Source organism: Pelobates fuscus, chromosome 9 (genome assembly GCF_036172605.1).
Source record: "Pelobates fuscus isolate aPelFus1 chromosome 9, aPelFus1.pri, whole genome shotgun sequence".
In the NCBI taxonomy this organism is placed as follows: Eukaryota; Metazoa; Chordata; class Amphibia; order Anura; family Pelobatidae; genus Pelobates; species Pelobates fuscus.
Window position 1 is genome coordinate 118,508,955 of NC_086325.1, and position 24,546 is coordinate 118,533,500.

At 43.3% G+C, this 24,546-nt stretch overlaps 1 protein-coding gene across 2 annotated transcripts in view; it reads left to right on the forward strand.

Moving 5' to 3' along the window:
• The window catches only part of ZBTB6 (zinc finger and BTB domain containing 6), a 64,314-nt gene that overhangs the window by 35,507 nt on the left and 4,261 nt on the right, over positions 1-24,546 (forward strand). Inside the window, exon 1 of one of the 2 annotated variants that reach the window (XM_063432337.1) lies at positions 23,095-23,130. The exons of the other annotated variant lie outside the window; for it this stretch is intronic. The gene's annotated coding sequence lies outside the window, so the exon portion shown is untranslated. Of the gene's footprint in view, positions 1-23,094; positions 23,131-24,546 lie in introns of those variants that run through there. 2 annotated transcript variants of the gene reach the window in all.

Genomic DNA, 24,546 nt, shown 5'->3' on the forward strand with positions numbered 1-24,546 from the left:
TAAATTGCCATGCTGAAATTGAAAAATAACAAGATTTCATAATTTTTTCAAGTTTTTTAGATTTTATTCATATAAAATGGAGTTCCATACATGAATGTTTGATATTAAATGAAAGCCCTGTTTCCCCTGAACAAAATGATATATAATAAGTGTGGGTGCACTTAGTATGAAAGAGGTAAATTATTGTTGAACAGACATATAGTAAAATGCTGTGGTTTGTTTACATTTTTTTTGGATCACAACTTGTACATTTGGCTGCGGTCTTAAGGGGTTAAAACACTTCATCTCTTTTTATCCATGGTATATACTGCCATACGTCAAAGATACTAATAAATACTGTTTATAAACACAATATCCGGCACATAAACGTCTGTACTATTCATTTTCCATATAATCACGCTGTCACATATTTTTGGCTTTACAGACTGCATCGGTTTCTTGCTTTTTCTGCGCTAAAGTTGTTTATTTCAAGGTCTTTTATTACAGGAACAGGTATTGTATTTTATCACTTTGCGTTATAAAGCCATAGGCCTAAAATGTTTATATTGGGTTTTATTACTTACCGTCACACCTGTCGTTAACTATGGAATTTTTCTTCGGTTAACCCTTAGCTCCAGTATTATTCTAGGCTTCCCCCGGTTCTACACAGTTAAACCATTTCGCATAACGTAATTTCTTTACGTCAAACCAAGGTATAGTTCACAACTCGTTTGTTACTACACCTCATATAAAACCTATCACGGTCTCAAGTTCATTACTACTTTTCCACGGGCTTACGCCCACGGTACGTTAATTCTTTACTATTATTTCTACTCAGACTTACGGTCATACAGCCATCAGGCTCCGGAAAACACCAAAACCTGACCCGGTACTCAGCCATACCTTCAGGTACTTACGTCTATACCCAAATATGTCCAATCGTCACCCCAAGGCCTCATCCAGCCTTCTCACAAATATCTATTTCAGCCCAGTCACACACTTAAACCTTCCAGATCCCTCAATGCAGGATCTCACGTTGCGCCCCTAACAAACAACCTACTCCCAATTCAAACCATACGCCACCACGATACGCATAAATACGTCAACATCCGTCTTAAATCCTCAGGACTCTTCCTCAAGGACAGCATAAGACGAGACTTACCACACTTATTACCACCAGAAGGTTCCAGATACCATTCGCAAGAAGTCAAGGTTAGTATCAACACAACATTCCAGTCCTCTCACCTTATCCTTAAATATACAACCGAACTGGCTACAGGGTCTAGGCTAATGCCTATCAGAAAACGCACCCTATCAGAAAACCCGTCCCAGCGAGGCCTTCCATCCCCCCCCCACCTCAACACGGAGGTACGGCCCCACGCCCAAATCATAGTTACAAGCCTCGCATGCCCTACTACAGGGCCTCACCTGTCACGGCCACACGTTTTGATTTCGCTCTACTGTCACCGAGAGGCCAACATCCCGCCACCACATCTGTGGCAACTACGTCATAAGCCAAATCATAGGTAGAGCCTCTCACCGCCACTTGGCATTAGCAGGGCCTCACCTATCCAAACATTCAACAGTTAAGTTTTTCGCTTTGGCATCTAGCATTACAGTCCAGTTCTTCCATATACACCACCCCACATACACCGCCTACTTACCTTACGCCCCTTCTAATATATCTTTCACATAATCATTCCTTTTAGAATGTCCCAAGAAAAAAAAAAAAACCCTCAATAGCAGGCTATCTAAGGTGGAAAGCGCCATCTCCTCCCCAGGTACTACCACGGTAGTCCCAGTCGCTATCACGGCTGTACCTGCTATACCAACATGCCCTCCTATACTCCCCCCTCCAGCACCGGGCACAGCCATTACACCATTTGAGTCACCAGCACACTCCGTCCCTGACTCTATCAGGAAAGATATCCTAGACGGGAAGGATGTGTGTCTGGTGTCCTTGCTCATAGCCTCACAGGATGTACTTGAGAACAAGGCATTCAATTACGGTGATATCTCTGTGGTGCTCAAGACAAGGGATCCCAGGCTTAATAAAAAATTGTCCATACCCCAGTTTGTGATAGCTTTCGGGATATACCGAGACGTCATTTGCACGGTGTATCCCCACAGGAGAGAAGAGTTAGACCTTTATCTGCACAAGGTGGTGGATCTAGGCATCAAGTACGGGGGCTCCTCTTTCTATGACTACCACAAGTCAGTTTCAGCGAAGGCGGCGACCCATCTGAAGCAGTTCAATATTAAAATGAACTGGGGTCAGATGGACACAGAACTGTTCTGTCGCCACTTCGCTGGACTCAGGCCCCCAGCTTGTGCCATATGCAATTCGACATCCCACATGGCGGACTTATGTCCCGTCGAAGCAGATCCCACCACCTCCACTCCCACCCCTCATTCTACTTTCACACCTCACTCCACTTTCACCCCTCACAACAAGTCAGCGGGTGGTCTTCGGGATAAGCTAGGTAGGCCCATCTCCTTTTTAGGGAAGGCGCAGGTGTGCAATAATTTCAACGCAGGCTCCTGCAGTTTCAGCGCCTGTAGATTATTGCACATCTGCTCCATATGTTTCAGGGCACATACCAAGACCATGTGCCCAGCCAGGTTGTCACCAAACAAATGACTAACCGACATAAACATTGACAACCTGTTTTTTTACCTAAGGTCTCACCCTAGCAGGCATCTGGTGGATTATCTCACCACAGGGTTCACTAAAGGGTTTCTCACGGGTATTGTAGCCATTCCCACAGGTACACTAGAATGCCCTAATCTCCAGTCAGCACGTTTAGACCCAGTCTCCATAGACACTCTCATTGCCTCTGAAATCACCAACGGTTTCATGATCAGGCCCCTTCACCTCTTCACCATTCTCCTCCTGGCGCACTAACCCCATTGGTATTGCTATTCACAAATATTCTAATAAAAACTATTGATTTATCGGCACCGCACTCCTCTTTTGTTCCAAGCATAAACACACTCATTCCAGCAGACAAATTCTCACTTCAGTACGTAACCATCGACGACGCCATACAGTCCATCATATCATCTGGTAATCGACCCTGGCTTAGCAAAACGGACATCACAAACGCGTTTAAATTACTACCCATGCACCCCTCACTCTGGCACTTACACGGTGTTAAATGGCGAGGGAAATATTACTTCTCTACACGACTCACTTTCGGTTCTCGAAGCAGCCCCAAACTGTTCGACATTTTCGCAGAGTCACTATGCTGGCTGCTTCTGAACGTCATCAGGTGTCACTCCGTTATCCACTACCTCGACGACTTTTTACTAATAGAGCCAGGGTCACCTTCACCCACAGCAATCAGAAGCACATCCCGGGTATTCACAACACGGCCGCTGACGCTCTCTCGTTCTCAATTCCAGGCATTCTCTCAGGCACTCCCAACGGCTCACCTACAGCCATCCAGGACACCACGGTTCCACGAACTAATCCTGGATTAAGCACACTCTTGAATCACGCTAGAGCACTCACTCACCAAGCATTATCACCCAACACTGCTATCACTTACAATAGGGCAATTCATATATTTAACAAATTCACTGCAGAATTCGGTCTACAAGGTGACTTCTCTATTCAAACCATGGTGTCTTTTGCCTCTTTCTGCCACCTACACCTTAAACTATCTCACAACACCATTAAACTTTATCTCACGGGGGTTCAGCACCACAGCCTCACCTATTTTCCTAACAATACTCCTTTCCTGTCATCATACCCCATCAAAAAGGTCTTGAAAGGTATATCAAAGGTTTCACCTCCACTCACTACCACTAGATTACCTATAGATGGGCCTATCTTCAGGTCACTTAGCAATCTCCTTGACACAGCCCCATTCGACATCGGCACAAATACGGTGATCAAAGCTGCTATATATCTCGCTTTCTATGGTTTTCTCAGACCTAGAGAGTTCACCGTGGTTTGCCAAGGAGATATTACGCTAAGCCTTAAAATATCACACCTCACTAAGATAGAGGACCACTATCTGCTTTCGATCCCTACCACTAAAACCAACCGATCACTACACCCTACTATAATTCCTCTCTTCCCTACTGATAATGCCTGGTGTCCGGTAAAAGTACTAGACCACCTACGGTCAACTCTGCACGGTCACCTACCGGACTCTCCGCTCTTAACACTACAAGGGCACCCGTTAACCACAGCAAAATTGATGGTTCACATCAGATCTCTGTTATCTAAGCTCGAACACAACCCGACTGCATTCTCCGGGCACTCCTTCCGTATAGGAGCCGCCTCTGCAGCCTCTAGCACTAACACACCGGTCCATATCATCAAGAGACTGGGGCGGTGGAAATCCTCCATATATACTGCATATATTCCACAGCCGGAGAAAGAGCTTCGCCAAGCTTTCAGGAACTTGGTCTTGTAAAAAATGCAATAAAGTGTGTATTTCTCGAATTTATCTTTTGCCCTCTTTTATTTACAGGCCCACTCGTACGTTGGTTTCGGCACACCACAACCAACTTTGCTCACAGTTACTATCCATTACGTATTTAAATTCCGAGCACAAGTTAAAAGGCCTGAACTTGTGGAGGCCTGAATTTGTGGGAGGAGTAAGTCCCCTACTTAAACTCCCAGCCCCTACTCACCTCTGCCGTTCAGCTGATTGTCCCCACGCACCTACACCCTGTTATAATTACATTCTCCTTGGTGGGCCCTCTTTTATTTACAGGCCCACTCGTACGTTGGTTTCGGCACACCACAACCAACTTTGCTCACAGTTACTATCCATTACGTATTTAAATTCCGAGCACAAATATATATATATATATATATATATATATATATATATATATATATATATATATATATATATATATATATATATATATATATATATATATATATATATATATATATATATATATATATATATAATAAATATAAATAAATAAATATTTCATTAGTCCTTTCCACGCTCTGGACAAATGCCTGAAAAAGACGTAGGCATTACCCTTGATTCAAATTTGAATATGCCCAAAACAGACTGTAACCTCTTAACTGTTGTATTATTAACAGGTTACAGAGGTTAAATAGAACTTTTCTTGTTTTATTTTGCCGATCTTATCAGGTACACAATTCAATTAACATGTATTTACTTTTTAGAGTCAATAATCACTTCTAAAGCTGTAAGAACTGTAAGCAGGTCCTAGATTAATCAGTTTTTTTTGTTTTGTTTTGTTTTGTTTTTTTAAACCAACCAATTCCGAATTGTAGCATTATAAGCATACAAAACTGTACTAAATGAATGCACTCAGAGGATCCTCCTGCTTTACCCATGAAAAGGAAATCATCCAAACAGTGAATTGTTTGTAAACCATAAACTTGCTTAAGCACCCACTTTCAAAAACATTCAAATGTCTCAAAATAAAAGTAAGAAGCAGACCAGCCCATATGCAATCATTTGACAAAGTTAAATATGCCTCAAATTTGAAATCCTAATGATCCAAAACAAACAGGATGACTAGGTAAAAATCTAAATACTGCCTCAATGTCAACTTTAGTCATGAGTGCACACTGACTCATTTTAAAGCATCTTCAAAGGAAGTGTATGAAACGGAAATGATGGATGCATCAATTTCATCATTAAATATACACCATCTGGGTATGAAAAGTGAATAAGCCTGAAAGTTCCTTTCCCTTTTTTTAATTTTTTTTTTTTGATTATTATTTATTTATATATTTCTTTATTATTTTATCTCTCTAGCAGAGCTCCCTGTTCCCTGGCTGGGTACCTCTGCCAAGGATCGCTTCCTAGCTGGAACAGGGGACAAAGCGCAGCACTTCTGCCCACAGTCGCCGTGGCTTGACTGGGGCCCTGGAACCGCTCCCTCCTGGAGCCGAATGTGGAATTCGCTCTAGACACCCCCAGGCACAGGACGACACTCTTGGGCGCTCTAGTCCTTACAAGGTCTTTCCCCGTTGAATCCCCTGCAAGCTGGAACAGCAGACACAGGGTTAAATCAACACACCGTTTTGGAGTCCAAGCTGGAATCTTTAATGGCAGCCACAAGTGGCCTTATATGCATGTCCCCCCCTGGACCTTGTGGGGGACTGCAGCACAAAGTCACAGACCAATGACAAAGGTGTTTAAATACATGACACTCCCATATACAATCCATGCCCTCTGTCTTGAAGATAATTGGATCAGTAACTGTACTAATACAATTATCTCCAAGCACAGAAAAAACAGACTAAACTCCAAAAGTACCCCTAAAATATATGGAAACCCCACGAAAGTCATATCCCCTGATAGCCCCGATCCGGGGGACCAATATATCCAAAAATCACCCAGATCGGTTCGGGATTTCCATGAAAGTCCTAATTTTGACCGATCATGTACATGGTCCTATGCCCAAAACAGTTCCATGAAATCAGTGCTAACGGTCAGTCAACTTTGGTAGTCTTTTTTTTACAGGTTTCCCTGCAGGGCCCATAGTCTGTGGGCAGGAGGCTGGCAAGCAAGCTCCTCCAGGAGCTTGTGGGAAGGGGAGTTTGTCACAATCTCTAATTATCTTGAAATGTATTTAATAGAACTAAGATTTACAACAAGATGCCAAAAGATTTGCAACTGCAAACAGGAATCCTAAAACCCAAATGGCAGCCATCATCAATTTTATTAAAGACCCGGAGGCTCCTATTATGCTGCACTCTTTCTTTATTTCCCTCAGCAACAAAGAAACATTATTGAAAAAAAACATTAGAAACAGGTCTGCCTTCCAACAGGCAATGTCCGCCTAGCAACATGCTCATCCAATCAGCGACATCCTTTCCCTATAGCTGGCGGAGCGTTGATGACCATTTCCTCTTTCTTTGCTGCTTTCCCTCAGATAAGTAGATCTCTCACAGTTCTCCAACTGTGGGATCCTCTAATGATTATTATAATTGATTTACTATTAGTACTTTAATTGTTTGTGATTGTTTTGCTAATTACTGTATTAGTTATTGAATTATCTGTAATAGTACCCTGTACCTTTATTGGTACTAATTGGTTTCATGTCTCATTTCTTTGCATTTACTCAGGACTTAACACTTTAGTGGGTGCCCTGATTTGCAGGACTTTACAGGTCCTGGTTGCCACTTAACAATTGCCCGCTTTATTTTCGCGGGCATCTGACCCGACCGCGCATGCGCGCCCAATCAGGGAAGCCCCAGCGGGAATCCTCTGGTCCGGCTGTATACCGCGGTCGGATTTAATTATGACTGCACTGTCAGCCGCACACCACCTCTCTCTCCCCTGCGGTTGGGTAGCTAACAGTACCGCGATCGGCGGTTACTAGTTCTGTAGTTTTCTTCCGCGGCGGCCATCTTTTTGGTTTCCGTCGTCGCGGCGGCCATTTTCTTTCGTTTTTTTCCCGCCCTTTAACCCTGGAACGCCCACTCCGTCCCTTGATCGGAGTTGGTGTCCAGTATTAGTGGCGGACGGTCCCCCCTTTCTCCTGCTCCCCCCATTATTTGATAATACCTGTGAGTAGTTTGTATTTGCCTGCTTTTTCAGTCTTGTGTATCTGGTAGTGTTTTCTGGGTTACTTAACCCTGATCTAACTTAGAATTAAAGTCAGTTAACTATTTTCTGCCTGTCATTTCAATTGCAATAATGCAATCCCCTAATGATATACCTGGTCCCTCAGGTACAAAAGCTAACCCTCAAACAGCCTTGGGGTTTCCCCCTGTAGTTTCTGGGGATGAATTGGATTTCCCAGCATCAGAGGAAATTCAGGCTATCATGGACACTACTGTGTCCAAGTCTGTCTCTAAAGCCCTGGCATCTGCCATGGACATTATGTCTTCCTCCATATCAAAGTCATTTACCCAAGCACTAAGGCAGGCCCAACAAATGGTCCCTCCGACCGCCATGCCAGTCGCGATACCATCCACTTCTCACCCACCACGCCCCGGCCGCAAAGCCTCGGCAAAAATAAAGCACTCCTCCAAACCAATGATGGCCAGAAAAACAACCTGTCACAGATGGCGCAAATATTAATCTACCGCGCAAAAGAGCCTCTAGCCGGGCAAAAGCGGCTAGACAATGGAAGTGGGCTAAAGCCCAACCTGAATATACTGAGTCAGAACTCCGTTCGGATGAGGAGAGTGCCCCTAACATAGACTCTGATCAGTCTAATGATTTATCCGACTCAGACTCGGACTACGGAATGGATGAGGAGTTTAATCCCTCCAATAAAATAGATAACACTGGCACGTCCAGTTCTGATTTAAACAAACAGGGAAAAATCCTTGACCCACAGGGCGAACCATTGTTCGAGCCGGATGATTTACGTCACCCCCGCTCTGCGGAATGGTCACCGGCCGAACATGTGGCGCAATATGTTGCTTCACGGATTCGTAAGCCTTTGGATAAGGCGACACGAAATAAGCTGAGGGCCGAATGCCCACGCCCAACCGTACCAGACGAGGTCGGTAAGACACCCCAAGTCGACCCAAAAATCATACAATTTCTGAGCAAAACGGGTTGGAAACCTAAGAAAGGCTTAGACTTTTCGCTCTATAATTGCCAAGACAAAGTCTTGGATATCTTAGGTCCAGCAACAAAAATTTTTGAAGCCGTGGAGGAATCCTTGGCGCAAGACAAGGCCTTAGACCGCCTCACTATTAGAGGTTGGATTCAGAGGGTGATATGCCTCATAGGCAATGCCAATACAGCTCTTGCTACAGAGCGTCGCAAATCTATACTGATTAAAATAGAGCCCAAACTCGTAAATATGGCTATTACTGAACCAGGTGCCCAAGCAAAAGGGTATCTTTTTGGAGAGTCTTTCGTGAAAGACCTGGGCTCATACGTCCAAACATTCACGGTCTTGGACAAGGCACAATCAAATCTAAAGAGGGTGTTCCACCCAAAGGTTTTTGTTGGGGCCGGCAGAGCAAGGGGCCGTCTGTCCGGCAGAGTCAATAGAGGCTCGCGCCCGAGCTGAGGCTCCTATATGGGGAGAACCCCCTTTCCTGACCAGAGGTCCGCACCGACCTTCTTCCCCCAACGAGGCAGACCTTGGGTGTCGAGAGGTGCACAAGGCGCTCCTTCAGGAAGACGTCCTTACGGTAAGCTACCTTTCTCACTTTTCTTCGCATATGGCGATAGGGGGCAGACTCACACATTTTTCCCACGTCTGGGCTCTAATTACGTCAGACGTGTGGATCCTCAAGGCAGTCCAAGGGTATCTCATAGATTTTGTGTCCCTGCCTACTCAACTCTCCCCACCCAGGGAGATTGCTTTTTCCCCAATAGACACGACCCTCGTCTCCGAGGAAGTTCGAGATTTGGCACTCAAAGGTGCTATTCAAGAAATCCCAATGTATACCCCGGGTTTTGTGAGCAACTTATTTATTGTCCCCAAAAAAGGAGGCGGATCCCGCCCGGTCATCAACCTCAAACATTTAAACACCTACGTAACCTACCATCACTTCAAGATGGAAGGCATCCATTGCCTACGGGATTTTCTCCAGCCAGCGGACTGGATGGTCAAACTCGACCTAAGAGACGCGTACCTCACAGTACCCATTGCGCAGGCGCACCAAAACTTTCTGCAATTCACATGGCAGGGAAGGAAATGGCGGTTCCGCTGCCTTCCCTTCGGGCTCTCTTCCGTACCTTGGTGTTTCACCAAGCTCATGAAGCCCGTTATCGCGCTACTACGCAGTCGGGGGATTCGTCTAATCATATACTTAGACGACATCCTGCTGTTATCCCAGTCAGTATCACTACTCCATATTCACCTCGGTTGGACCACAACCTTGCTACAGAATTTGGGCTTCATTATAAATTGGGAAAAGTCCATCCTAGTCCCCACTCAACAAATAGAGTTCCTAGGTCTCTTGGTGGACTCAGAAACGCAAACATTGCATTTACCAACCTCCAAGATGAGAAATATAAAGAAAGAGATAAGACGAGTTCTTACCTTTCCGCAAATATCGCTCAAACACCTGGCCAGAGTGATTGGGCTTCTAACGGCCTCCATACAGGCCATATTTCCAGGCCCCTAGCCTAGAGTTCACTCTCACCACTGGACCACCAGGGAAGGAAGCATGGCAGCACGGCACCCCCCCTCCCCCCCAAGGCAGCACGGCACCCCCCCTCCCCCCCCCCCTCCCAGGCTAAAGGTAAGAAAAGAGGGGGGGAAATATAACTTTTTTTTTATATATAATAAAAAATATATATTTAAATTTAAATAAATACATTCACTCACACACACACACAGCACAACACCCTCCTCAGACACACCACCCAGACATACACAGCGCACAGTCACTCACACACTCATATACATATATACATACACACACACACACACACATATATAAAATAACCCTCAGTGAGTTAAAAGACAAAGAAAATTAGAAACCTAGAATGTGACGGCAGATAAAAACACCCTCACACACAGCACCCCTCTTACATACACACACACACACACACACTTCTTCCATTTTATATATATATATATATATATATATATATACACACATACATACATACACACACACACACACACACACACACACTACAGCACCCCTCACACAGCACAACTACATACATTACACTCCAGATACACGCTAGATCCCTTACACACTCTGGGTCCTTTACACACTAGATCTCCTACACACACACACTGCACCACCTAAACACACACTACATTCCTTGTCAGCAAACACATACTACATTCTCTAAACACACCCTCTCTACAACCCCTACACACAATACGTCACCTATACACACACACTACAGCCCGTAAGCACACACTCGCTACATGCCCCATATACACACACTCTGTACAGCCCCTAGCCACACATTACACCACAAACACAAATGAAATTGACATATTTACACAATACCACACCACACTCTACACACACGCAATCCCACAAGCAGGCTCCAAACACATGCACCATACACTTTCCTGGCCCTTTTGTCCTCTGGTATCCCACTTGTGGAGACACCAGAGACAATTTAAAAGCCAACTCAGTGCAAGCATGTTATTAAATTTGCTTGCGCTGCGCAGAACAAATTCAGGGTCTTTTTCTAATGCTAGAGCTCTTTAGCGGGGCTCTGCGCATTGAACCAACATGCTCACTTTGAGGGGGGCGTGCCTTTCATTAGTGATGACAAAACACATCCTCTCTGTCCCCGCCCCCTTCTTAGGGGGCCACTCTGATTGAAAAATGAAAATGCCCGGGCCTAATTTTTTTCCCAGTCCGGCCCTGCTTACCCAGCTTCTGAAAGCTGACAGGATTTTTTCTTCTTTCTTCCTGAATCTCTTGTTTTCTCTTGCTTCTTCTGGTGGAGGATTTTTTTTTTTAATAGATATTCCCATGCCATAGTAGTGACAGACATTTGTTGCGCTTCCTCAGTTATCCCCTTTACAGCCTCCTCCTCTTCAGGTTTTACTACTAATTACAGCTGGCCGTTCCTATGGGTGTGATTTTTTTTTTTTTTTTTTTACAGGAAAGGGCACTTATTAGGCACTGCATCGGCCATTCAGCCACTCCATTGCTGTGTCCTCCTTCCTTTCCTACAGGAAAAGCTCCATACTAATTCAGTATGAGAGAATACCCACAGTCAGCAGCAGGGAGAAGGCATAGCAGGAAAAGGCAAGCAGCTGATCCAGCATAAGATTTTGAAGGCGCCCAGTTGACTGTTTCCTTCATTTGGTGCCAAGCAGCTACCACACACCTGCTTATATACCACATTTTCCCACCAAAGTTGCAGACAAGCTCTCCAATTGGAGCGCTGACCGCTAGGACACTAAAGATAACTGCCGACCGCGTGGGCATCATGTAAAATGTAATGCCCTCGAGCTGCTGAGCGAGCGCATGCAGCATGCGGCGCAAACTAACTTTCCCAACCCCGCAGCGCACATGTGTACATGGTCAATTGACCATGTACAGTCTGTCTTTGCAAACTCCTCCCCTTTCCTCTGACACAGACTTTCAGTATGTGCTGTGGAATTTATCAAAGGCGTCTCATTGATAAGCCTCTGTGCTAGAGTAGTGAGTAGTGATGTCACGAACATAACATTTTCGGTTCGCGAAGGGCGAACCACCATAGACTTCAATGGGCAGGCGATTTTTAAAACCCACAGGGACTCTTTCTGCCCACAATAGTGATGGAAAAGTTGTTTCAAGGGGACTAACACCTGGACTGTGGCATGCTGGAGGGGGATCAATGGCAAAACTCCCATGGAAAATTACATAGTTGATGCAGAGTCTGGTTTTAATCCATAAAGGGCATAAATCACCTAACATTCCTAAATTGTTTGGAATAACGTGCTTTAAAACATCAGGTATGATGTTGTATCGATCAGGTAGTGTAAGGGTTACACAGTGACAGACCAAACTCTCCGTTTAACGCACCGCAAACAGTCCATTTGCACAACCGCAAACTCCCCATTTGCACATGTTTTAGTGCAAACTAGTCTAACTACTAATATAGTTGAAACATGCTACTTTTATTCATGCCATGTATTCTCTATATACAGAGTAAACATGGCTCCCCTCTATATACCGTGTAAACATGGCTCCCCTCTATATACCGTGTAAACATGGCTCCCCTCTATATACCGTGTAAACATGGTTCCCCTCTATATACCGTGTAAACATGGCTCCCCTCTATATACCGTGTAAACATGGCTCCCCTCTATATACCGTGTAAACATGGCTCCCCTCTATATACCGTGTAAACATGGCTCCCCTCTATATACCGTGTAAACATGGCTCCTGATCTGCGGGTGGGGGCCCTACTGTCCTCCCCCCGGCCCCCGCTACTGAGCGGCGGGTGGGGGCCCTAAATGAAAATCCCCCCCCCTCCCCCATCAAAGGTGACTAGGGGTCCCCAAGCCCCTAGTCACACACCCAAATAAAAAAGCCACCCGCACTAAAAAATAGTGAGGGGGGAATAAAATTACTACCCTGTAAAGTAAAATTCAACTTCCTATTCAACATCTTCGTTTTTCTAAAATCTTCATTTTTCAGCCCCAAAAAAGGCCATCATACCCGTCGAACTTAAAAATAAAGTAAAAAAACCCGAGCGCAAAAAAAAAATGAATCCATCTTCACCCATGGAGGGCTCCGCGCAGACTAGGGTATTAACATATACCCTATTGTTACTTGAAAAGCAGGAGGAATGCCGTTGGGGTACCAATATGCTCATTTGTTATACCTCCATGCACTACAAAAATAAAGAATAAATAAATAAATAAATGTATGCAGCTTCCAAATGAATCTAAAATGGATGCTGTCCAGGAGGTGGGAGGGTCTGCTAGGGAGGGTGTGCTGCTGATTGTCTGGAATGTGTCTGCTGACTGCGAGGTACAGGGTCAAAGTTTACTCGACGAATAGGGGGCGGATCGAACCGCGCATGTGTTCGCCCGCTGTGGCGAACGCGAACACACTATGTTCGCCAGGAATTATTCACCAGCGAACCGTTCGGTACATCACTAGTAGTGAGCGAGCATAGACTTTGGGGACTTTCCAATGACTCCAATGTGGTTCAACTCATTGAGAAGGGAGGGGAGGCAGACATGCTGTAGCCCAGCACGCACCACTTCTCTTAGCTCTCTGGAGGTGATGGAAGCAAAAGAAAATTCCCCGGCTGTATGAGTGATAGGCAGGGAGGCATTTTTGCTCCAGACTCCAGAAAAATAAAGGAATTCAGCAAGCTCCTTTTTTAAGCTTGCAAATTTTAGTAAGTATAATCCACACGATTGAAAACTTAAATGTGAGCACCGCAAAGTACTTAAAAGATCTTCATGAAATGCTCATAAGCACTGTCTTTGGAATTTCACTGCGGGACTTTTGTCAACACCTCCCCTGACATCATCAGCGCGAGGGGCATACTAATGCGCATGCGAGTGCCATGCGTGCATTAGACCTCAGTGCTTTCCTCTGGGGATTTAGTAGAAGCTGGGCGTACTCATGCAAAGTGTGGGGATGTCCAGCGTCGCTCCACGGAATTAAACTTTGTGAAACAGGAAGTGTCTCTAGTGGCTGTCTTGTAGTGTTTTTCTAAAACTGCAATGTTTTCAGCTACTGGGTTAAGGGGACACAGACAGTGCACCCAGACGATTTTAATGACCGGAAGTGTTCTGGGTTCCTATAATGTCCCTTTAGAGAAATACTACATTGTTCAGCCACAACATTGACACCACCTGCCCAATATCATATAGGTCCCTCTCGTGCGGCCAAAACCGCTATGATGCGTCAAGGCATGGACTCCACCAGACCTCTGTACATGTCCTGTGGTTTCTGGCATCAAGACATTAGCAGCAGATCCTTTTAGTCCTGCAAGTTGCGAGGTGGGGTCCCCATGGATCAGATTTGTTGCTTCAGCACATCCCACAGATGCTCAATCGGATTGAGATCTGGAAATTTGAAAGCCAAGGCAACAATTTGAACTCTTTGTTATGTTCCTTAAACCATTCCTGAGCAATATTTGCAGTATGGCATGGTGCATTATCTTGCTGAAAAAAACTGTCATCAGGGAACACAATAGCCATGAAGGGGTGTATGTGGTTTGCAACAATCTCTAAGTAGGTGGTCCATTTTAAAGTAACATCCATGTGAATGCCGTGATCCAAGGATTCCCAACAGAACATTGCCCGCCATCCTTCCTTCCCATAGTGCATCCAGCTGCCATCTCCTCCCCAGGTAAATGGGCAATATGCAGCCATCCATCTGATCTAAAAGAAAATGTGATTCATCAGACGAGGCAACCTTCTTCCATTGGTCCAGTTCTGACGTTCACATCCCAATTGAAGGCACTTCCGGAGGTTGACAAGGGTCATCATGGATACTTTGACCAGTGTGTGGCTAAGTAGCGCCATACATGGCATACATTGATTCACTGTGTATTTTGACACTTTTCTACCATTGCCAGCATTAAGTTTTTCAGTAATTTGAGTTACAGTCGCTCTTCTGGGTAATGGGACAAGACATGCTAGACTTCGTTCCTCACATGCATCAATGAGCCTAGGGGACCCTGACGCCTGTTTGCCTGTTGTCCTTCCTTGGTAGTTACTAACCACTGTATACCGGGAACACCCCGCAAGACTTGCACTTTTCAAGATTCTCTAATCCAGTCTTCTGTCCATCACTATTTGTCCCTTGTCAAAATCACTCAAATCTTTTCGCTTGCCCATTTTTCCTGCTTCCAACACATGATATTCAAGAACTGACTACTTGTTGCCTAACCTATTCCTTTGGCAGGTGCTATTGGATTCAGATCTCCCTTTCCCAATGAGCTGCTTTTCATGATGCTTGATGTCCTCGCACAATGCATGAGGATGTTGCACATTACATGTGTCAAACTCTGTTATCGCAGTGGAAGTTTGTCACTGCAGTGCTAAAAATACAGTGCCACTGCACTCAGACCACTTCATTTAGATGGAGTGATCTAGTTAACTTTTAGTGGTTCTTTAATGAACTCCTTCTTGACTAACACTGTACATCACCATTACCAATACAGTTAGTGGTAATGACATACAGGCAAAAACAGCAGCTTATACCCCAAAACTGGGGGGGCGCTCACCAATCCCGATTGTATAGTCGAGAATGTTACTAACATATTAATCTTGCAAAAAGTGCAGGGGAATAGCAGTTATCCAAATGTAGCACATAAAGCTATATTGGATTGCATCTCCATATTTGGTCATTATTGACATTTTAAACCATAGCTGTTTAAAAGCCAGAGGCTATATATCAGTGTAGTAGGATTAGAGAAACTGTCACTGTTGAGATTTGTGTACATCATCAAATAATCTTTTATCTATTTATTTTAAATTTACATGCCATTCCAAGCATGGCATTTAAATCAGATTAACCCCTGTAGTGGCATGCATGCACACGTAGAGAATGAATGAGTTTGTGCTTTTAACATAAGTTCTTATTTTTTTTATTTTTTTTTATTATTCTTTATTTTTGTAGTGCCTACGTAAGAACCACAAAGTGGACATGACCGTAATACAAATACAAGCTTAGGTAGGCAATATAGTTAATACATGTCAAAGGTTCAGTACTTTTTTTATAATAGTGATTTTAAAATCCCAGGTTACTTTTGGGAATTAGACATAATGTAGAAAACTGAAAGTCCAAAAGCCTCCGGGAGGAAAAAAGAACATAGTTATCACTGTCTAGTACTGTTTAGCTGAATTTAGACCATGATAAGTATGGGTAAAAGTAAATATATGTAGATGTGTGTAGTGTACGAAAGCCAACCATCAAACTAAAAGTTGACAGAACACTCGCTCTAATGCTGAGTGGGCATATATTAGTGGCGGTATCGTGGAAGGCTTATCTAGCGTGGGATCATTTTAACTGCAAGGCAAACCTTAAAGGACCACTCCACACTTCCAAACCCTGTGGCTTTTTAAATTGCAATTAGTGTCTGTGTATAAATAGTCAATGCGTTTGTCAGCTCACACGTGTATGCACTAAGCAGACTAAATACTAAGCCAAAAGAAATGTCAAAAGACCTGTGTAACAAGGTAATGGAACTTTGTAAAGCTGGAAAAGGATATAAAATGATATCCAAAGCCTTGAACATGCCAGTCAGTACTGTTTAATAACTTATTAAGAAGTGGAAAATTCAGGGATCTCCTGATACTAAGGTAGACCAAGAAAGATTTCAGCCACAACTGCCAGAAGAATTGTTTGGGATTCAAAGAAAACCAGTCTTTACTGCGCCAATGACATAAACAAGCCAGTTTCAATATGCCTGACAACACCTAGACACGGCTTCTGGCCCACTGTAATTTGAAGTGACGAGACCAAAATAGATTTATGGTCACAACCATAAGCGCTATGTTTGGGGAGGGGTCTATAGTGAAAAGAATACCATCCCCACTGAAGCATGTGGTGGCTCACTGATGTTTTAGGGGGGTGGGGGGAATGAGCTCTAAAGGCATGGGGAATCTTGTGAAAATTGATGGCAAGATGAATGTAGCATGTTATCAGAAAAATACAGGCAGACAATTTGCATTCTTCTTCTGCACAAAGGCTGTCCATGGGACGCTCTTGGACTTTCCAGCATGACAATGACCCTAAGCACAAAACCAAGTTGACCCTCCAATGGTTACAGCAGAAAAAGGTGAGGGTTCTGGAGTGGCCATAGCAGTCTCCTAATCTTAAAATCATGAAGCCACTCTAGGGAGATCTCAAACATTCGGTTCATGCAAGACAACTTTGCATGACCTAGAAACATAGAAACATAGAATGTGACGGCAGATAAGAACCATTCGGCCCATCTAGTCTGCCCAGTTTTCTAAATACTTTCATTAGTCCCTGGCCTTATCTTATAGTTAGGATAGCCTTATGCCTATCCCACGCATGCTTAAACTCCTTTACTGTGTTAACCTCTACCACTTCAGCTGGAAGGCTATTCCATGCATCCACTACCCTCTCAGTAAAGTAATACTTCCTGATATTATTTTTAAACCTTTGTCCCTCTAATTTAAGACTATGTCCTCTTGTTGTGGTAGTTTTTCTTCTTTTAAATATAGTCTCCTCCTTTACTGTGTTGATTCCCTTTATGTATTTAAATGTTTCTATCATATCCCCCCTGTCTCGTCTTTCCTCCATGCTATACATGTTAAGATCCTTTAACCTTTCCTGGTAAGTTTTATCCTGCAATCCATGAACCAGTTTAGTAGCCCTTCTTTGAACTCTCTCTAAGGTATCAATATCCTTCTGAAGATAGGGTCTCCAGTACTGTGTACAGTACTCCAAGTGAGGTCTCACCAGTGTTCTGTACAATGGCATGAGCACTTCCCTCTTTCTACTGCTAATACCTCTCCCTATACAACCAAGCATTCTGCTAGCATTTCCTGCTGCTCTATTACATTGTCTGCCTACCTTTAAGTCATCAGAAATAATCACCCCTAAATCCCTTTCCTCAGATGTTGAGGTTAGGACTCTATCAAATATTCTGTACTCTGCCCTTGGGTTTTTACGTCCAAGATGCATTATCTTGCACTTATCCACATTAAATGTCAGTTGCCACAACTCTGACCATTTTTCTAGTCTACCTAAATCATTTTCCATTTGGCTTATCCCTCCTGGAACATCAACCCTGTTACATATCTTAGTATCATCCGCAAAAAGACACACCTTACCATCAAGACCTTCTGCAATATCACTAATAAAAATATTAAAGAGAATGGGTCCAAGTACAGATCCCTGAGGTACCCCACTGGTGACAAGCCCAAGCTTCGAATATACTCCATTGACTACAACCCTCTGTTGCCTGTCACTCAGCCACTGCCTTACCCATTCAACAATATTGGAATCCAAACTCAAATATTGTAGTTTATTGATAAGCCTTCTATGTGCAACAGTGTCAAAAGCCTTACTGAAATCTAGGTAAGCAATGTCTACTGCACCACCCTGATCTATAATTTTAGTTACCCAATCAAAAAAATCAATAAGATTAGTTTGGCATGATCTCCCTGAAGTAAACCCATGTTGTCTCTGATCTTGAAATCCATGTGTTTTTAGATGTTCAACAATCCTATCCTTTAACATGGTTTCCATCACTTTCCCCACTACTGAAGTTAGGTTACTGGCCTATAGTTGCCCGACTCCTCCCTATTACCTTTCTTGTGAATGGGCACAACATTCGCTAACTTCCAATCTTCTGGGACTACTCCTGTTATCAATGATTGGTTAAATAAATCTGTTAATGGTTTTGCTAGTACACCACTAAGCTCTTTTAATAGCTTTGGGTGTATTCCATCAGGTCCCATTGACTTATTTGTCTTTACTTTTGACAGTTGAAATAGAACCTCTTCCTCTGTAAACTCACGTGTAATAAATGACTCATTTATCCTTTTTCTTAACTGAGGTCCCTTTCCTTCATTTTCATCTGTAAATACAGAACAAAAATATTCATTGAGGCAGTCAGCTAGACCTTTATCCTCTTCTACATACCTTCCTTCTTTTGTTTTTAATCTAACTAATCCTTGTTTTACTTTTCTTTTCTCATTTATGTATCTAAAAAAGGTTTTGTCCCCCTTTTTTACTGACTGTGCTATTTTCTCTTCTGTGTGTGATTTGGAAGCTCTTATAACTTGCTTAGCCTCTTTCTGCCTAATCTTATAGGTAATTCTATCTTCCTCACTCTGGGTTTTTTTATAATTACTAAATGCTAACTTTTTGTTTTTTACTATTTTGGCTACATCTGTGGAGTACCACAGTGGTTTCTTGAATTTTTTGCTTTTACTGACAAGCCTAATGCAATTTTCTGTTGCCTTCAGTAGTGCAACTTTTAAATAATCCCATTTCTTTTGGACTCCATTTAAATTGCTCCAGTCTGATAATGACTCCTTTACACATATTCTAATTTTGGAAAAGTCTGTTTTTCTAAAGTCTAAAACTTTTGTTTTTGTGTGGTGTGACTCAGTCACTGTTCTTATATTAAACCACACTGACTGATGATCACTGGATCCTAAACTTTCACCTACAGTAATATCTGATACCAAATCTCCATTTGTTAACACTAAATCTAGTATGGCCTCTTTACGAGTTGGCTCCTCAACGACTTGTTTTAGAGACAATCCCAGTAGGGAGTTTAGAATATGTGTGCTCCTGGCACAAGTAGCTATTTTTGTTTTCCAATTTATATCAGGAAGATTAAAGTCACCCATGATGATAACTTCCCCCTTCATTGTCATTTTAGCTATTTCTTCAACTAGTAGATTATCTAACTCTTCAATTTGTCCTGGGGGCCTATAAATCACACCTACACGAGTTACTGTGTGATTACCAAATTCTAACGTAACCCAAACTGACTCTGTTCGCCTCACTAACCTTTATTAGGCTAGATTTTATGCTATTCTTTACATACAGGGCCACCCCTCCCCCTTTCTTGCCTTCCCTGTCTTTTCTATATAAAGAGTACCCTGGTATTGCTATGTCCCAGTCATTTTTCTCATTATACCATGTCTCAGTAACAGCGACTAAATCTACACTATCAGTTGCCATTATTGCCACAAGTTCATGGATCTTATTCCCTAAACTGCGAGCATTTGTAGACATGACTCTAAGCTTATCATTTTTTAACACACTTGCTACAGGCACCTTCTGTCCTTGTTTTGGGGGACAATTGGATTGATGTTTTATCACCCTTTTGCCCCCCCCACCTGGAGGCATTTTGCCAAGACTACACCACCTGGAAGAATTAGGGGCCTCATAACTATTACAAAAGACTGCACAAGGTATTAAGAACTAAGGGTCTTTTAAACAAGGGTCGTTGAATTTTTTTCTTTGTTGCCATGTTTTGTTTTATGATTGTGCCATTCTGTTATAACCTACAGTTGAATATGAATACAGTAGAATATGTTTTGCCTGCTCACTGTTTTCTTTAAAAACTTTTGAGCACAACTGTATGGAAAGACAACAAAAATAGTCACAAAATTCTTAACAAAACTTTCCTACCACACAGCGGGATAAATAAAATACACAATGCCCAAACTACAAAACTCACCTCAGCAGTGAACAACTGTTGTAGAAACTCACAAGGTTGAAAAACAGTAATTTCCGATGTTCTTTTCTTGTTTGTATTATTTCTTTTCTTATATTCCATTACGCTGTGACACTCTTTTCCATCTTTCAATAAGACTCACTTATGAGGGGACACTACCTACCAAACTGGTCTCTGTACCACAGGGCAACATATGATCACAGCACGATAAATAAACCATAACATATCCCACTAGTACAGGGGTGGGGAACCATGGGCTCTCCAGATGTTTTGGACCACACCTCCCATGATGCTTTGCCAGCATTGTGTGTAAGAGCATTATGGGGGATGTAGTCCACAACATCTGGAGAGCCGAAGGTTGCCTATCCCTGCACTAGTACGATGTTCATGATTGCCAAAATGTTTGTATGAAAAGGATCTGTATTAGATGCAAACTTACGACTGTACAATTAATGTAAATGTGTAATTATGCATATATGAGATCTGTTAAAAAAAAAAAAAAAAAAATGTAATGTGAAAACTCAATAAAATATAAGTTGGGGGTGGGGGGGGTCAGAAAACCAAGCTGCAGTTCTTATGACTGCCTATGCCCTCCCCTTTTTGCCCGGAAGAGTCTTTCATTCTCCTCAAAGAGCAATAACCAATCATTGCGCAGCCTCCGACTTGGTTCCTACGTGCACGTGGGCTGGCTCTTGCACACATGCCGACTTATGCATACACTGCTGCGTGTGTACTGCTGAAACCAGTCTGTTGTCTGTGAGGAAGAGGAGGCAGGCACACGCAAGTAGAGCTCAGGGAAGCTAATGGAAGTACGAAGGAATCCTCCTTGGCTGTATGACAACCAGGGGGAGTTCCCTAGTTAAATTATAAAAGTGCTGATTTCTCATAAAAATCAGCACTTTTATAAACTGGGGTTAAATGAGGATACTCCTCACTCATAAAGCACTTCAGCAAGCTGAAGTGCTTTTGGGGTGTGGAGTGGTCCCTTTAATAAGGGCGTGGCTGCATGATTGAGCATTGTGTCACGCTGTGCTGCACCTTGTGAAGTAACTAGGGAATAACTTGGTGACTGCCTATCCCTCCTTCTAATGTGTGTAAGGCGAATTTACGGACCAACGGAGCTTGATATAAAATGAATGGGAGCAGAGGATCACTGAAGCGGAGCTCCTATATACCATAGCTGGGTATCTCCGCTGGAAGTTGTTATAGCCCTTATTCCCCCCACACATCAGACGACACTTGATGTTGGGACAATAACAAAGTTTAATGGGACATGGGGGTCTTTTATACACAGACCCTCAGCAGTGGGTTTCAATTGTGCACATAGGTAGTTCCTCCCTAGCCTCTGTGTGTCTGGGAGATAATTGAGTCACCTCTTGCTAAATCAATTATCTCCTGGATACAGAGCACCTTAAATATGGGGTGAGGGGGTCCCCTTGTAGTACAGTCAGACTGGAAATGGGGTGTGGGTGGCGTTCAGCATATCTATGCACATGTCAGGAAATCATATTTAAGGTTTTGCAACATTAAACAAACACAAAATCAACTTTGAAATGTATTTAAAGGCTTAATGAATTATATAGCTGGCGTCCGGTTGAGCATCTCTGACTGTGAGGCAGCATATGCTCTCAGGCATGGCTAGGTTCCGCTGTGAAAAAATAAAAGTATACTGTGGGAGTCCAAAAATAATCTTGAGGAACTTCAAACCGCAACAGGGGAATGTCCTTAGGCCTGTAGTATAACCTACAGAGCTGAGCGTTCCATGTAGGTGTCAGGCATCCCTCCCTGTGGAACGAATGGCTTAATCCTCGCTGGGTCCCAGTGGTGGGTTGTTGATGCTGTTTCTGGGGGGCCCGTGGTGAGTGAGAGAGTCCTCTGGAAGGCTAAGAGGTGTCGGCAACGGTTCAGCTCCCCGCAGGTCTGTAAGTGAGTGGACCAGGTTGTTATGTAGAATTTGCAGCGTCCTCGGTGACCACCATCTGTATCCTATATCTTTACTCCTGAGAAGTGCTGTGAAGGGTAGTAGCGGCCATCGCCATTGCAGGGTATAACTGAACAGGTCAGCATAGAAGGATAGGGTTATATTTTCGAACTTGTATGGTGTCTTCCCCAGGATCGCTGCCTTGTTCGCAGGGGTGCAAAATTTTGCCACCAGGTCCCTGGTAGCCGATGCTGGGGTTCTCTGAGGTTTGTGGACCCTGAAGACTGCTTCAATAATCATTCCTGGATTGTTTTGGCATGAGGTGTGGGTGTTCTTCCGCTGGTATGTCTTCAGGGACACCTCGGATTTTTATGTTGTTGCGCAGGTCTGTTATCTCTTTGTGCTTCTTGAGCTACCATGACTGTCAGGTCGACCCGAAGCTGGGCTATATCTGCCTGAAGTATTTTTTGCAGGTCCCCCAGCATAGCCTTCAGTGTGTCTGTGGTGACCGGGTTGGATTTCCCAGCTTTGGGGTTTGTGGCATCAACGAGGCAAACATACTGCCAGAGCAGTCTTCCAGACTCAGGTCATTAGAGGAGTCTGTGAATTCTTCTAGGCCGGCGGCCATTTTGGGCCCATGTGCGCCTCGCACTTGGTAGAACAGATCGCTGATATTTGCCCCTGGTCTGGGTTTGTCTGGCTTTTGTTTCTTTGTTTTTCATCCCATCTCCCCTGTGCAGCAGTGGGTTGTAATCACGGCTCCCTGGCTTGTCGGAATTGGTAGTAATGTCGGTAATGTAGCAGAGCCCATCTAGTATGTGTCCGTTCAGTGCCGTTGCCAGGCCCCACCCCCTCTGATATTATTTTTAAGAATGTCCTCTTGTTGTGGTAGTTTTTCTTCTTTTAATGTACTCTCCTCTTTTACTGTGTTGATTCCCTTTATGTATTTACATGTTTCCATCATGTGTCCTTTATCTAGTCTCTCCTTTCAGCTATACATGTTAAGATTCTTTAACCTTTCTTGGTAAATTTTACCCAGCAATCAATGAACCACTTCCCTCTTTCTACTGCTAATACCACTTCCTATACAACTAATCATTCTAACATTTCTTGCTGCTCGATTACATGCCTACCTTTAAGACATCTGAAATTATTACATATATTCATATGTGTGTGTGTGTTTGTATATATAATATATTTCCATGGGATTAGAGGGAACAAAGTTTTATATCATATTGATGTTTTTCTTGGATACCATTTAACTTTAACAGTAGTCTAATTTAAAGGGGCACTATAAACACTTCAACCATAGCCCACTGTAGTGGTTATGGTGCTAGAAGTCCATATAGTTAAACTTAATAGTGGACTGCTATAGAGAACAACTGACATGCTAAACACTACAGCGCTCTGTAGTCGTTATAGTGCTTAGTGCCAATTCAAAAGGTTGCTCCAACATCTATGCCCACTTCAGCTTTTAGAAGTGGTCATTAGGGAAGGAATCTGCACATCCAGAAATATTTGCACTTTTGTCAGTTCTGTGCAAAAAATACATCTGCTACAAGTGTGCACGGTGCCCTGGCGACAGACATCATCGTTGCCTCTTGCAAGCAGTGCTGGGAGCGTGCTTGCAAAGATAAACATCTATGCCCTCTCCCTCACTTGTTTAAGCTCTCCCACCTATACTTTTAAATTGCTGCAAGTTTTTGTCCACCCCCCTCTCCAGCTCAGGTTGTGCGCATGCACTCTGAGCCAGAGAGAACGGACCAATACAATGCGATTGGACCATGAGAAGGTATCAGTGATGATGCTCCACGTTGGATTTCAGGCAAGGTATTGCTTTATTTTAAAGTTTTATATCGGGGAACCTAGTAAATAATGCCCAATCGGGAAAGAAAATACTGAAAAAAGGGTTGGAGTAGCCCTTTATGTGTACGTATGATCTGCCTGTCTATCCATACATATACACTTACAGAATTGTTGTTTTCATAACATACTTTCAATTTAATCTTCTGCATTGGTATTTTAGAATCAGTTAATTTACAAATATATAAAAACCTTCTAATTCGTCAACACTTCACAGCCAGAGCACATGCCAGCGTTCTCACT